The sequence below is a fragment of the Pezoporus wallicus genome, unplaced genomic scaffold, assembly GCF_028554395.1.
Source record: "Pezoporus wallicus isolate ANWC-B61680 ecotype Strahan unplaced genomic scaffold, APGP_CSIRO_Pwel_v1 contig_6566, whole genome shotgun sequence".
NCBI lineage: Eukaryota > Metazoa > Chordata > Aves > Psittaciformes > Psittacidae > Pezoporus > Pezoporus wallicus.
The window spans coordinates 416,332-430,592 of NW_026638763.1; the positions used below are offsets into that span (position 1 = coordinate 416,332).

The window sequence follows — 14,261 nt, forward strand, 5'->3', positions numbered from 1 at the left end:
CAGCACCAGGCTGTCACCATTTCCAGCCAGCAGCACGGGTGGCTCTAAGAAGCCAGGAGGTCTCTGTGGATTATGTACAGGGACAGGAGCATCGATCCCATGCTTGGATCAGGCATTTACATGCCTCAGGGGCTCTGACAGTCCCATCTGGCCTGACGAATAGAAAGAATCATCTGGAAAGCGAAACACCTCCTTCCAAAGCTGCCTGTTCTCCTGGGACAGAATAGGACTGCCCCTGTGGAGCTGAAAGTGCTGCTCATGTGTGATGCGCTGCTGCTGTGGGGACAGAGCCTGCAGAAAGTAGAGCAGGACACACATTTGTGTCCTGGGTGAATTGCTTGTGGATGTATTTGCTTTTTCCCCTCAGAACGGCTCACAAGATGTTGATGCATTGCAGAGCTGTCTTGTGCTCTGATTTCTCCTCCTGATTTGAAAGTCTTATAGCAGTTAGAGGGGAAGTTGCTGTGCAGGACATGAGTTATAGACTTGGTTTTGTTCTTGCAGGGTCTGTGACACTGCTGTTGTGTGGGACGTTACCGTAGATGCTTGTGATCCCTCAGAGGACACCAATCCCCTCTGCTTTGTATCCTGGTGCAATCCATAACTAAATAGTTACTTAATAGAGCCACCTCAAGGTGAGTGCTTTTGGGTTTCTGTGCAATAGCGTGTGTGTGTATGTTGCGGCTTGACTGCTCTCTGACTGCTCCAGCACAGTGTCACTGGCACATGTGCCATAGTGACACATGATGGCTGAGAGGGCAATGAAAACATGGGCAGGCCAGAGAGTAAAATCAGTATCAAAATCTATCCTGAGCATCAGGCCAGGATTTATGTCGCAGCAAGGATTTCTGGCTCTGAATTCTGGGAGCTCATTCATCAGGAATACCAGGGAAGAAGGAAGATGAGGTTTATTCCCCCAAGGGAAGTAGGAGTGAGTGAGTACCTCAGTGGAAAGTTAGGACAGCACAAGGTGAAGTGCTTCTGATGGAGGTGGTGGGTTTCTGAAATGCCCCGAGCACTAGGGAGCCCTCACCTGGAACAGTCTATGTCAGTCACAGCCACACGTTCAGGAAAGGCCAATTTAAACTGAATTCACAGAAGTGCTGCTGAGGGATTGGCAGAATGTGCCTTTGAAGGAGAGGAACTGCAAAGAGCTCCCAGCTGTATAGCCCTTGGGGCACGTGCTGAGGCAGGATCTTGTTTTGCAATCCCATTTGTCACTGTTCTTGGATCTCAGGAGTAAATACCAGCACAGAGAACCAGCGTATTTAGCTCCAGGTGAGTACTGAAAGGACACCCAGTGGGTATAAGGGAGCACTTTGTGCTCTTCTTTCTCCTGTGTGGCTTAACTGCCATTCTCTATCATTTATTAGACTAGTAGGTGTTGGCCACGGTCATTTTCTGCAGCCAGTGACAAAGCTGTAACTGGAGAATGAGTTGGAGTCAGGCAGTCACTTGGGGCTGGGAGGAAAATGGGCCTGGGGTGACTTTGCTGCTGTCTGTGGGGCAGGGATCATTCTCCCAGCGGAGACACAGGGGCAGTGTTACTTTTACAACCTGAGTACAGGAGCTCAGGTGGGCTGGGCAGCACAGGCTGGGATATATGATGCAATGTGAGTGCAGAATGGCAGAGAAGTTGGATCTGAGACACCCAACACCTTTGGCATTTCACTTCAGCACACCCAGATGTGGTGTTACACCATGGTGCAGCCATGGGGCTGCAGCCAGGCTGCAGCAGAGGTGGGAGGTAAGTACTGGACACCTCTCAGCTCAGCGCTAAAGATCCTGCCTTACGAAAGCAGCCAGGATCCAGGCTGGGCAGGCAGGGCAGGGGCCCAAATCCCACTGCAGACGGATTTCCAGCAGCAACATCTCTTGTGGCTCTGAAGGGTTCAGGTTAGGTCTGGCTGGCGTGAGGGCTGGTTTCCAGCACCAGCAGCCGGAAATCTGTCTGGAGCAGGTTTGGGGATGTGTTCATTCCTGCCTTAATTCTTCACTCTGTTTCTCAAGATGCTTTACTGACTGACCGTGGCTGGGCAGGGAATGACCACGTACAACATTGCTGAGGCAATGGAAGTGGAAGTGACAGCTTTGTAGAACTGGAGTTTAGAATTCCATGAAGCAAGGAATTTCTTCAAGCTCCCAGGACTCGAGGAGAGGTGGAAGACTGATCAGTGAAATCCCTGGATAAGAGGAAGGGTACCAACTGGAATGCTCTGACGCTCCCGCAGCACCTCCCTGCTCCCACAGCTCTGGTTTCCTCTACCCTTCCCTTCCATTCCCTCAAGAAAGCTGCAGGCGCCGCTTTGCTCTCTTCCTCCGCTAGAGGGCGGCACCGCAGGGCAGCCCCCGGCACCCCCCGGCAGCCGCTGATTGGTCTGTCCAGGCAGTGCCGAGCGCCCCCAAGGGTACAACTGGCCCCGGGGCGCGGTACCGCTCGCAGCCGTCAGGGGGCGCGCTGGTAGCAGCAGATACCGTATGGTCCCGGGCGGAAAGGGGGAGGCCCCGTCGCGACCTGGGTGCTTTGTGGTGCAATTAATGCTTTTAAGGTCCCATGTGAGGCGAGTTCTGGTGGATTTGCCACATCCCGCAAGGAGACACGTTCTCTGACTGCACACAGAGCGTTTCCAGCCCCGCACAGGCCAGCACGGTTTGGGCTGTGCAGGCTGGACATCCCTGGACACCCGGGCATGACCTTGGCATCAGAACCCCCAGCCTGGATGAGTGAGCAACTGCCTGAGGTTCCTGGGGGTCTCCAAAGAGCAGGAGCAGAGACCAGGGGAGCTGCAGCTCGTTAGGGCCCGATGCTGGTGGGTGGCCAAAGGCACTCAGAACTGCCTCCCCCTGCCTTCTGCTGCTCGGTTTCTCCCCAGCTCCCTCTGGTCCCCCGCCCTGGCTGTGGCTGTGGGCTCACAGCTCCTGGTACAGGCCCTGGCTGCTTTCTGCTCCCCAGCTCTTTGTTGCAGCAGCTACCCCAAGGACGGAACCCTGCATCCTGGCCCTGGCTTTGGTGGAGCCCTAAAACTGGCTGAGTGACCCCAAGTTCACACTCCAAAACCATAGCACTTAATCTCTTTATGAGCCCTAAATCCGGTTTTTTGACCCCCCAAATCTCAGTATTTTAGTGGGTTTTTTTTGTTTGTTTGTTTTTCTGTTAGTGCTAAAGCTTACCAAGGAGTCTGGTGTCAAGCACCCGAAACTCAGTACTTGGTCCCTGTGAGCTCCAAAGCTGGCCAAGGGAGCATGGTTTTGAGCCCCCAAAGTGCAGGACTTGGTCTGTGTTTCTGAGCCGAGCCATCAGCCCAGTGAGTCACCTCATGTGAAGACTTCCATACATGGGACTTCGTTTCTAAGCTCTGAACCTGCTTTTGAGCAGCAAAACACAGGACCTGGGCTCTCTTTGAGCCCCACAACAGATCACATGAGCAAGGCTCCAGACTCCAACACGTGGGGCTTGGTCTCCATTTCTGAGCCCCAAATCTGGTTTCCTTGACCCCAGTTTTGAGCCTGCAAACCGCAGAACTCGGTCTCTGTGTCTGAACACAAAGTGGCCCCAGCAGCCGGTTGGTTTCCAGACTCCAACGCTCAGGACTTTATTGCTCAGCTCCGAGCCCAGTTCCAGGCCAGGCTCAGCACTCAGTCTCCCCTCTCAGTAATACAGGGTTAGCCAATGTACGAGGGGGTTGTACAAGGGGGTTAGAGGAATTCAATTGCTTAAACAAAAGTATTGTCTGTACCTATCATGCCTACTAAGCAGAACAAAGGCACTAATGATTGATAAGGAAAAGCAGACACCTGGTTCTATTGACAAGGAAAAGCAGAGGCCTAATTCTACTGATAAGCAGTTATTGATAAGGAAAAGCAGACACCTGAAGGGGGAGAAGCAGATGGTTTATGGCTGGGACACCGACCAAACCCTAAGGCCATATGTGAAAACTAAAAGGTGGAAAGTTCAAGAAAAGGAAGACTCATTTACTTCATCTTGACCAGATGAAGCCCATGACCAAAGGGGGTACTGCGCAGGCGCAAAGGACCTTCTAACTCATTATAATACGAAGCAGGGATAGGACATGAATATGTATAGGCGTATTGTGCAACCTTATGAATATATATAACTTTAGAGAATAAATGTAGAGGGAAACAACACTGAGGCACCCATGACTTTGAGGAATTATCCCCGTGCGTCTCAGCGCTGAATAAAAAGCATACCTACTTTACAACTTTTAATGAGTTGTGGAGTCAATCCGCGTATCACCAGGACCAGGCCACGTGTGCCGGAGCCCAGGTGCCCTCCCCGCAAGCAAGCCCCATGCTCTCAGTGTGAAATACGAACTCACTCCTCTAAACGAGATAACAAGGTTTTATTGAGGGACAAAGTCAATAAAACAAAAGCAACAACGCTGGGCGCATGACCGTAGCCAGAGGCGCAAGTGATTAGTATTTGTTACAGGTTTATATACTTTCACTGTTACATTAGTTACATACATATTCATAATTCCCACATATAGGCAGGGGATATTGTAACTAGCTTCAAGAATTTATTATCATAAGTCTCCTCCTTTTGGCATCTGCGCACTGCTCTGCAGTGATTGTGGGCAGGGGTCTTGAGGATGAAGTAAACAGTCTTCCTCTTGTGAGTAGGGTTCTTCAAGATGAAGTAAGCAGTCTTCCTCACAGTGTACTTTTCACCTTTGGCCCAGTTGGACCCCCCAGTAATCACACAACCAGCTATATCTGTCATTATTCTGATAACTAGCAAAGATTTAGAACTGTGTGCTCTTCCTGCAAAATTTATTGCAGGATGGGCAGACAAGGAGTCTCCCAAGCTAGCAGATGTTTGGGAGGCTCTGCCTCTAACTGATAAGTAGAAGGATGGTATGAAATAACTCATTCATGTTTAGTGGGGCCACTAAATCCTGTTATCTCACCACAGATTTACAACACAAACATTGTTCTTTAAAACTAAAGATACTTTAGAAGACTAGCGTGAAACAATTAATTCATGTTTAGTGGGGCCACTACATTCCACAGACTTAACAACATAAACATTGTTCTCTTTCTACAACCTAAGTTTAGCTAAAAAAGTACTTTATGTTTTCCCAGGCACTAGCTTACCTTATATCAAGCTTCACCCCCCCCTTTCTGTTACCTTTACAAATTCTTTTGCTATGTGACTCTGTTTTGATCAAGAGATCTGAACCTTTTTAACTTATTGTCTAGTCTTGTGTCTTTATCGAGTTTTGTTTCTGTTATTGTAAACTCGTACAGTTATACCCACGTAAACACACCTGTGATTTGTGAAAGCCAATACATTTATGTTTTTAGCACATCGGGAAGCCCCGGGCAGGCCCGGAGCCAGTTCCAGCCCTGCAGGGCTCGGCTCTCCCGGGGAGCGGGGCTCGGAGCCCCCGCCAGCCACGTCCTGGGAGCACGGGGCTCCCCGAACTCGGGCCCGGCTCTACTGAGCTGCAGCCCCCGCTGGAGCCCTAAAGGCCCCACTCACCGAGCCCGGCCGGGGACCGGGAAAGAACCGGTGACCTGTAGACGGCGAGGGTAAGAGCGCCAGATTCCGTCAGTCCGGGCTTTATTCCCCGGGACCCGGAGGCCCCAGCGCCCCTGACTGTACCAGAACCAGCTGCCCCCGCACCAGCACCCCGCCCTCCCCTTTTATAGATGAAACCCCGCCCTCCCCCCCCCCCCCCCCCCCCCCCCCCCGCCCCGTAATTTCACAAGTCGTGCTCCTGCGCCGGGGTTTTTTCGGGTCCGACTGCCAGGCTGCTCGCCCATCCCGCCCGCCCCAGGCCTCCCCGCAGCCACGTCACCTGCAGCCGCGGTCCCCGTTCCCGGCTCACTGCTTTTCCTTCCTCCATTCCCGGGCAGTACACGCGGAGCTGGACTGAAAGCTCTAGCCAAAGCCCCGGCAACGCCAGCTCCACACCGGTTTCCACCACGACCGCTCCTCTCTAACCCCGGCTGTGGCTCTCGGCAGCAGCTTCTCCCCGCGCCGCACGGCCACGCCACCTTCCACAGGCACCCATCCCCGCCCCTGGCGTCAGCCGGAGCCCCACGGGGCCGGTTCTGGGCAATGACCCTCTTACGGAGCTCCCCGAGCAGCAAAGCCGGGGGCAGTCCGGCACCGATGGACGCCCCTATGCTCCCGGCTCCCGGGTGGGCTTTGTGTGCCGGGAGCTGATGCCGCTGCAGGACGGCCCCGGCTGTGCGTGGACAGCCAGGAAACGCGTTCCGTGCTCCCAGGAAGAACCGGGCGGGGCTCCATCCCCTGGGGAGGACTCAGCGCGCTCCCGCCTCGCTTCTCTATCACATCACCCGTGTGTCCCCGGGCGCAGGTCACAGAAACCCCAGTGAACCTCAGAACCGCTCTGCAGCACCAGCTCCGCGGCCCCGCGTGTCCCGAGTCCCTCAGCCCCTCGGCGCGGTGCCCGGGGTCCCGCAGCAGGGTCCCGGAGAGCCGTGTGACGAACCAGCGTCCCTGGGCCGGGGCACAACCCATGGCGGCTCCTCAGGGATGGTGGGCACAAGGCGACGCTTTCCATGGCCAAACACAGCAGCGAGGAGCCTGTTCGGCTCAGGCTGATCCCGCAGTCCCGGCACCAGTACTTTACCTTGCTACCTAAACCTCCATCTCTGGTTTAGCTCACTGGACAGCACTCTCAGGTAGCTGACAAACCAGCTCCCTAAGTCCCAGTGTCCAGCCCCTGCTCCTAAGCCTAGTGTGTTAGGATGAAACCAGGAGCTGGGCATGTCCTACACATGGTGCCCTCCGGAACAGTGCCACCAACACGGACATCCTCACTTACCACCTAAAACTCCATCTGTGTGAAACCTCACTGGACAGCACGCTCTGGTGACTGAGAAACCAGCTTCCAAAGCATGAACGTCCAGACCCTGATCCTAAGTGTAAGGTGCCAGGACAGAAAGCTGATGCTGGGCATGTCCTACACATGGTACTCTCTGGAACAATCCCACCAACATGTCAATCCACCCTTGCTTGGATACCTAAAACTATATCTGCTTACCCCCCCTCTGTAGAGTGCTATCAGGTGTCCTGGAGAACAGCTCCCAAAGTGCAAATGTCTCCAGTCCCTGCTCCTACACCTAAGGTGTCAGAAGAATATCTTGGTGCTGGACATCACCTACATGGTGAGATTAGGAAGAGTGCTACCAACATGGGAATCCACCTTAGCTGGACTGGGATGGGCTGGGCTGGGCACTTTCTCCACTATCGGTTAAGATGAAGTTCTTCCAAATGTACTCTTCTTATGTCTCCTGCGAGATACTTTCTTAATTGCTTTTTGTTTTCAATATAAATTCTTTTCCTCAGAAAATTAAGACAAATCTTTTCTTTGCCACCTGTTCAGAGAAGATCCAGATTTGTTATTCATTCACATGACATACCATGGTCTGAATTTTAACACACTGAAAATTATTTCAACCATCAAGGCTGTGTGAAAAATGAAGAAGAGAATGAAGATTGGTTTGATGCTAAACAGAACTTGACAGTAGCAAATTCTTCAGTAATAGCCAAAGACACAAAAAAGCAACAAGAAGAACAAGACACAGTTGATTTAAGAGGTGAGGTTGTGAGCTTTAAGCTGCTGTACCTAATAATGGTGTGTGTTGGTTATTTGAGTATTCTGATCCTTCCACAAGCATAAGTAAACTTGGAAAAAAATGCTAGCTAGGTTTTCAGATTCTTTTTCATTGACTTGCCATGAATCCTTGTACAGATATTCAGCTCCCTTCATCCACAGTTTTGCTTGAAAACTTCACCTACAGTGGTTAAACTCAATTTAGTAAATTTCCAGCCAGTCACCTAGCTGGAAATCTTTCTTTTTTTTTCCCTATTCCTCCTCTTTCTGCTCCCTTCTCCGCACTGACTTCTGAAGAGGGAATGGTCTGTGTTTGGATGCTTGGGTCCCAGTGATGGGCATAGTTAGAAGTCCCAGTCTGTTGAAAGCAGAGAGCTTGTGGGGACTTGGAGTACACTGCCCATGCTTTAGCACTGGTACCCGTTAGTTTAGACCAGCGTTTTCTCCGGTTATACCTCTTCTGCCTCTTCAAACCTCAGAGAATACTCAGGAAAAGCAGATCTCACAAACGGAACTATTCTGCTTCTCAGGATGCTTGTTTTCTGTAAGAAGATACTCATACAGGTTTTTAACAGGTTTTTCATCTATGCTTTCTGAAATCTACTGAGATGTTAGCTTGAGCTGGAACAAAAATAGTAACACTTTGCTTTCTTACATTCATTGTTAGAAGCAAGGAGTGGAAATGAGTATTCTTTTGTTTGTGTTGATGACCTAAATTCCTCAGTGTCAGAGGTATGTCTGTTCTTATTTACACAGTGCAGTAATGTCTTGCCTCTTTCTGAATTCTTTCATATTATACACTTGCCACAGAATATTCTTCTGTTTTGTAGGCTGATCTAAGATCACATTTCCAGAAGTATCATATATGTGACATTCTTGTCTCTGCGGAATCTAATAACTGCAGGTATATTAATGGAAGTTTTACTTGTTTCAGATTATTTTTTTTTTCTGTCAAAGTAAGCAAATCATGGGAGAGAGGACGTAGTTGTTCATTCATTTCAGTAATTAACAGAGATATAGATAGGTCGACAAAAGCTTGTCATTCCAGACAGATTTTCACCTTATGAGAAGTTGAGCCTGAAATTTTCCGTTGAGTTTAATGGAGATACAGTTAATGCTCAAAAGCTGAGAACTGTCATGTGTTATTACTGAGAGTAGTTTAATGTGCTTTACTTAGTTTCTTTTTTCTTTTTTTTTTCTTGAATTTTATGCCTTAGATGCGCGCTTATTTCCTTTAAAGACATTAGTAAAGCCAAGTTAGAGGAAATGAACCAGAAAAAGATAAAAGGAAAAGAAATAACTGTTAGAATTGTAAATACTGTATCAGAGAGTAAATATATGGTTTCCCAAGCGCTTAAAAATAAGCTTTTGCTTGAAACCCAACCGGCTGAGAAAGGTCAGAGAAATGATCAAAGTAACACACTCACTTCAGCCTCCAATGCTGTGGAAGCCCCTGTCACTGCTTCTGTTTCTGAGAAAATAGCTTCTTCAAAAACCTCTTGCTCTACACATGTACCTTCAGAAACAAAGTGCCCTGATGGGAAACCATCTACTGAAGATCCTTATTTGCTTGAAGTTAAACAAAAAGTAAATAATTATTACTAAGGATCCTTCATATGGCAAATCAAGAACTTTAAAACTTCTTATCTTGTAACATGTTGCATTTAATGTATAGAGAATGATGTTAGGATAGGAAAACACATAATGAATTCCTGGCATGCTGCTGCAGAAGAGTGAGAGCACCAGTCATGTGCTTCTGCATCAAACTCTGATACTCCATGTAGTTTTTCTTAATCCTAACCCAGCTGGGAACCTAGTAATCTGCACTGAGTTTTCATCTTGCTTTTCTCCTCTTTTGAGTTTCCACTGGTAACTCTTTTTTTTGAAAGTGAACGTCCTGTAATGTGTCCTGGGTTCAGCAGTAGCAGTCATGTTTCTCTTTCTTGGTAGCTGGTGCAGTGCAGTGTTTTGACTTTCGGCCTGGGAACAGAACTGATAGCAATGTTTTGGTTTGGCCAAGGACTTTGTGAGCCTCATGCTCTGCCAGGGAGGAGGGGAAGCCAGGAGGAAGCAGAGACAGGACACCTGACCCAAACTGATCAAAGAGGTATTCCATACCACAGCACGTCATGCCCAGGAGGTAACTGGGAGTTAGCCGGAAGGGCTGGGAGACTGCAGGGTTGGAGGAGGTATCGGTCGGTGCTTGGTCGGGCTGAGGGGGGGCAAGTTATCAGTTGGCTGGTGCTGAGGTGTTGTATTCTCTTCCCTTGTTATTTCCTTTATCATTATTATTATTGGTGGTAGCAGTAGTGATTTATGTTATACCTTAGTTACTAAACTGTTTTTATCTCAACCCGTGGGAGTTGCATTCTTTTGATTCTCCTCTCCATCCCTCCGGGAGCAGGGGGAGGGCAAGAAAGGGGGGGGAGGTGAGCGAACGAATTACCTGACTGGGTTTAAACCATGACAGTTCTTTTTGGCGCCCAACGTGGGGCACGAAGGGTTGACATAACAACAGATTTGACTGGATTAATAGTCACTCGTCGCAATGCTGATTTATTGGCTCTCAGAGTTGTTCTTGTTGATCTCACAGCTTCAGAATGTTGTAACTTACTTAGAGCCGGTATTCGCTGTGTTAGTGTTTATCAAGTGTGGGGCTTGGGCTAAGGTTCTTGTCTCACTGTGCTTTATGGCAATGGCTTGTAATACGGGCGGGCTCCAGCAGCAGGGTGGGACGGACGTGGCCGTGGACTTGTACCTGGCCGTCCGGCTGCTCTTCACCGTCCTGGCCCTCGCCCTACTCTCCATCTTCGTGAGGCTGCGGGGAGCCGAGGGGGAGCGGTCCCGGGAGCCGGCGGCAGCCGAACCGGCCCGGGAGAGCGGCCCCCGGGACCAAGCGGCGGCGGGAGCGGGGCCGGAGGCCGCGAGGGGACGGCTGCCGGTGGAGGAGGCCGGGGCGGTCGAAGAGAGGAAGGAAGCGGCTGCCGAGCAGCGGGAGAAGGCGGCGGAGGAGCCGAGCCCCGCGGCCGAGCCGAGCCCCGCGACGGCCGAGAGCATCCCCCGGCAGCCGCCCGCCGAGCCCCAGGAGGATGCAGGAGACCACGCAGCATTTCCCAGCAAGGCAGAGGAGGAAGAGCTGGACTCAGAGAAGCTGGTGGTGGGAGAGCCGGCAAGCACAGCAGCTACACCAGCCCCAGTGACAAGTACAGCAGCATCGTGTGAGAGTTCTGAAGGTTTTGAATGGCCTTTGGGTATCCTTGGGACCTGCCTGCTGATTGTGATGGGGATCAGCATGTTGGCACACACACAGACTGTGTGCTACCCACCACCATTTTGTCTGATCTCAAAAGTTAAGCAGAGTCAGGTTTGGGTCTTGTCTGGGGTTAGACGACGATTCAGGGGGACCAAGAGGTTTTCCCCAAGGCTGGACAGTCATGAGTGGCAGGGCGTGTGTGACAGTATGGGCAAGTATCTAGTCCACTGGGCCCCTCCAGTGCTTTGGAAGCATCGGAGATGGAAGGCAGCTGTATGGAGTCCCCAGCAAGAAGCTGCAGAAACTGCTGAAGGGGACAGTGAATTATTTTGAGCCTGGTGGGCCCATGGCACTTCAGGCCATCAGAGCAGAGATGCAAAAGAGATGGACTCATGATCGAGGGGTGGACTTAGCAATGGACACTATTGCCCAGGTTATTCACAAGTGTGAACACTGCACACAGTCTCTCCTGCTCTGGAAGACTGTTACAAGAGATGGAGCCTGACATGGACCAGATGGACACAGCAGCTTTATAGGGACTGGTCCATGCACTAAGATAAGAGTGCACCGAGATAAGAGTGATGGTATATTGAAAATGTGGGATCTGAGCATGACGTGAATGGTATAGAATAAGGGGTGGATAATGTCCTGGGTTCAGCAGTAGCAGTCATGTTTCTCCTTCTTGGTAGCTGGTGCAGTGCTGTGTTTTGACTTTCGGCCTGGGAACAGAACTGATAGCGATGTTTTGGTTTGGCCAAGGACTTTGTGAGCCTCATGCTCTGCCAGGGAGGAGGGGAAGCCAGGAGGAAGCAGAGACAGGACACCTGACCCAAACTGATCAAAGAGGTATTCCATACCACAGCACGTCATGCCCAGGAGGTAACTGGGAGTTAGCCGGAAGGGCTGGGAGACTGCAGGGTTGGAGGAGGTATCGGTCGGTGCTTGGTCGGGCTGAGGGGGGGCAAGTTATCGGTTGGCTGGTGCTGAGGTGTTGTATTCTCTTCCCTTGTTATTTCCTTTATCATTATTATTATTGGTGGTAGCAGTAGTGATCTGTGTTATACCTTAGTTACTAAACTGTTCTTATCTCAACCCGTGGGAGTTGCATTCTTTTCGATTCTCCTCTCTGTCCCTCCGGGAGCAGGGGGAGGGCAAGAAAGGGGGGGGGAGGTGAGCGAACGAATTACCTGACTGGGTTTAAACCACGACATAATGTTATACAAGAAAGATTTTGGGATACTGGAGGGGCAACTATTGGGGGTTTTAATATAAATCTAAGAAACATCTCTGTTTTAGTATTTTATATTTGCCCAGCTTGGTCCTTGGAGGATAAGGCAGTTAGTAATTGGTGGTGCTGCTTTCATAAACTATACAGATATGCTACCTTTGGGGATTTAGCTTTTAAACTTGCTAGTCCCCTGGGAAATGTATATCTGATCTAATTCAAAGTAATGGAAACGTCAGTTACACATAAATGCATGTAGTAGTTTTATTTCTAATACATCATCTATCCAACCCAACCCATTCTATGATTTACAGATTGGATAATGTGACTGGTTGTATTAGAATAATTTATTGAGCTGAATCTATATCTGTAATTTTTTTTCTTTCTCCATAACAGGAATATTTATTAGTAGTAAAGAGATGTATTACTTGCAAAAATGAGTTAAATATTGTACTTAGTTAAGGCAATTCCAGGATACTGGAGAAAACTTCCTGTTTAAACCATTTCCTTATTCCAGTAAGTCATATGATGTCTTTGTTTTACCTGTTAATTTGAACTTGAGCAGTTTTACCAAATAATTAACAAACTTAGAGGACTTCATCCACAGGCTAGCAGGTGAGAGGATTTGGATTTCCTTTCCGCCCTGATTTCTGATGGATCAAATATCCATGGTAACTAAGTCCTAAACATATTGCCCAATGTGTTACGTGAACAGTTCTTTCTTTTATTCATCTAGAGGCACAATTTTGGCTGCTTTGCTGGAGGTGAGGAAAAACAACAATGGTATCCTAAGTGGCTTGTCCATTGTGGTATTCCATTGTGGCAAGGACCTCTGCCATTCTAAGGAAATCCAGTAAATAAGTGGGTATTCTAGCCTACAGAAATACATTGAAATACCTCCCCTCTCCCCCTGAATTTATGTACAATTCACTACACAAATTTAGTACAGCCTGAGTAGATTAGTAAGTAACTTACTATAAAGCTCTGAAAGAAGGATGTGAATGAATCCACGGAAGCAATAGCTTCTCAATATTGCTAACTCTTTAGCAGAACATCTGTAAACAATCTGGCTTGCTAGCTCTGTGCACTCTTTAAGTATATCGCTGGGTTTATTATGTCAACTATGGTATTGATTAACTTGGCGGAGACTAACATATTCTGTACAAAGCTGACATCTAATGGCCAGTCCTTGTGTAGCAGTTCATAAAGAGCACAGCACAAGCTCAATTTTGGTTTAAAACTTGAGGATTTCTCTGATGGATGAGTTCTGGAGTAGAAATCTTAACAGAATAAGTTTGTATTTCTTTTAGTTTTTTTTTTTTTTTTTTTATGCTAAAGGACACCTTATAGGATGACACAGCACAGGATGCTGCAGGAAGCTGCAGCAAGCTGAACATGCTAAAAACACAGCCCAGAATTCCAGGGGTATACTCCTGCAGAAGACATCCTGGAGTTGATGCTTGTTTCAGTCTCCTAATAAGCCTGGTATTCTGCTTACTTTAGGGCTGCTAGCAGTGCCACTATCAGGTTTCGTGCACTGTCCCAGATGTTCTTAACAATGCTCCAGCTTCACTTCTGCCTACAAACACAATCTGTACAATATTTATTCTTCCATGTTGTTTCCTCCCCAGACTGCACCAAATTCTTGATGCTTTGATTTTGGTCTCAAACCCGCTGTTTCAAGGATGTCAAGGAGTCAGTCTGGCTTTAATCAAAACTACCTCTTCCAAGATGAGTAGTATTAATGCTGATAGTTTTACATATCTAAGTATCTTTGCCACCCATTCAATGTAGCTTTTCAGACTGAATTCTCTAGTCAGATGCTTGCAGACATGTTACTGTAGTGCACAAGCAAACCACAACACAGACTTAACTTGAACAGAACTGCTGTACTTTGGATAGTAGAACTGTACTAAGAGTAGAGCGGTTCTGTCCAGCGAGACAAAACAGGAGCTTGGGCTAGAAAAGCTTCCATAGATGCATTAAATATACAAATAGATGCTTATAAGTCATTAACCTCAGTCCTTGTCAGAAAGACTGACTGTAGATTGTGTTAAATACACAGAGGCATAGGATAGGATTTTACATACATAGTGATGAAAAACATGAAGGAATCTCAGCCAAGATGCACATTTGTCTGAATTCCTTTTGAAAGGATTAGTGTGACACAAAT

The 14,261-nt window shown here is 48.6% G+C and overlaps 1 long non-coding RNA gene across 1 annotated transcript; it reads left to right on the top strand.

Annotated features, from left to right (window-relative positions):
- The first annotated feature begins 8,989 nt into the window (after window positions 1–8,989).
- LOC130600698 (uncharacterized) lies at window positions 8,990–12,945 on the top strand. The gene is made up of 3 exons (XR_008972516.1): window positions 8,990–9,197; window positions 12,562–12,703; window positions 12,825–12,945. It is a non-coding gene; the product is annotated as an uncharacterized LOC130600698 (long non-coding RNA).
- The last annotated feature ends 1,316 nt before the right edge of the window (window positions 12,946–14,261 follow it).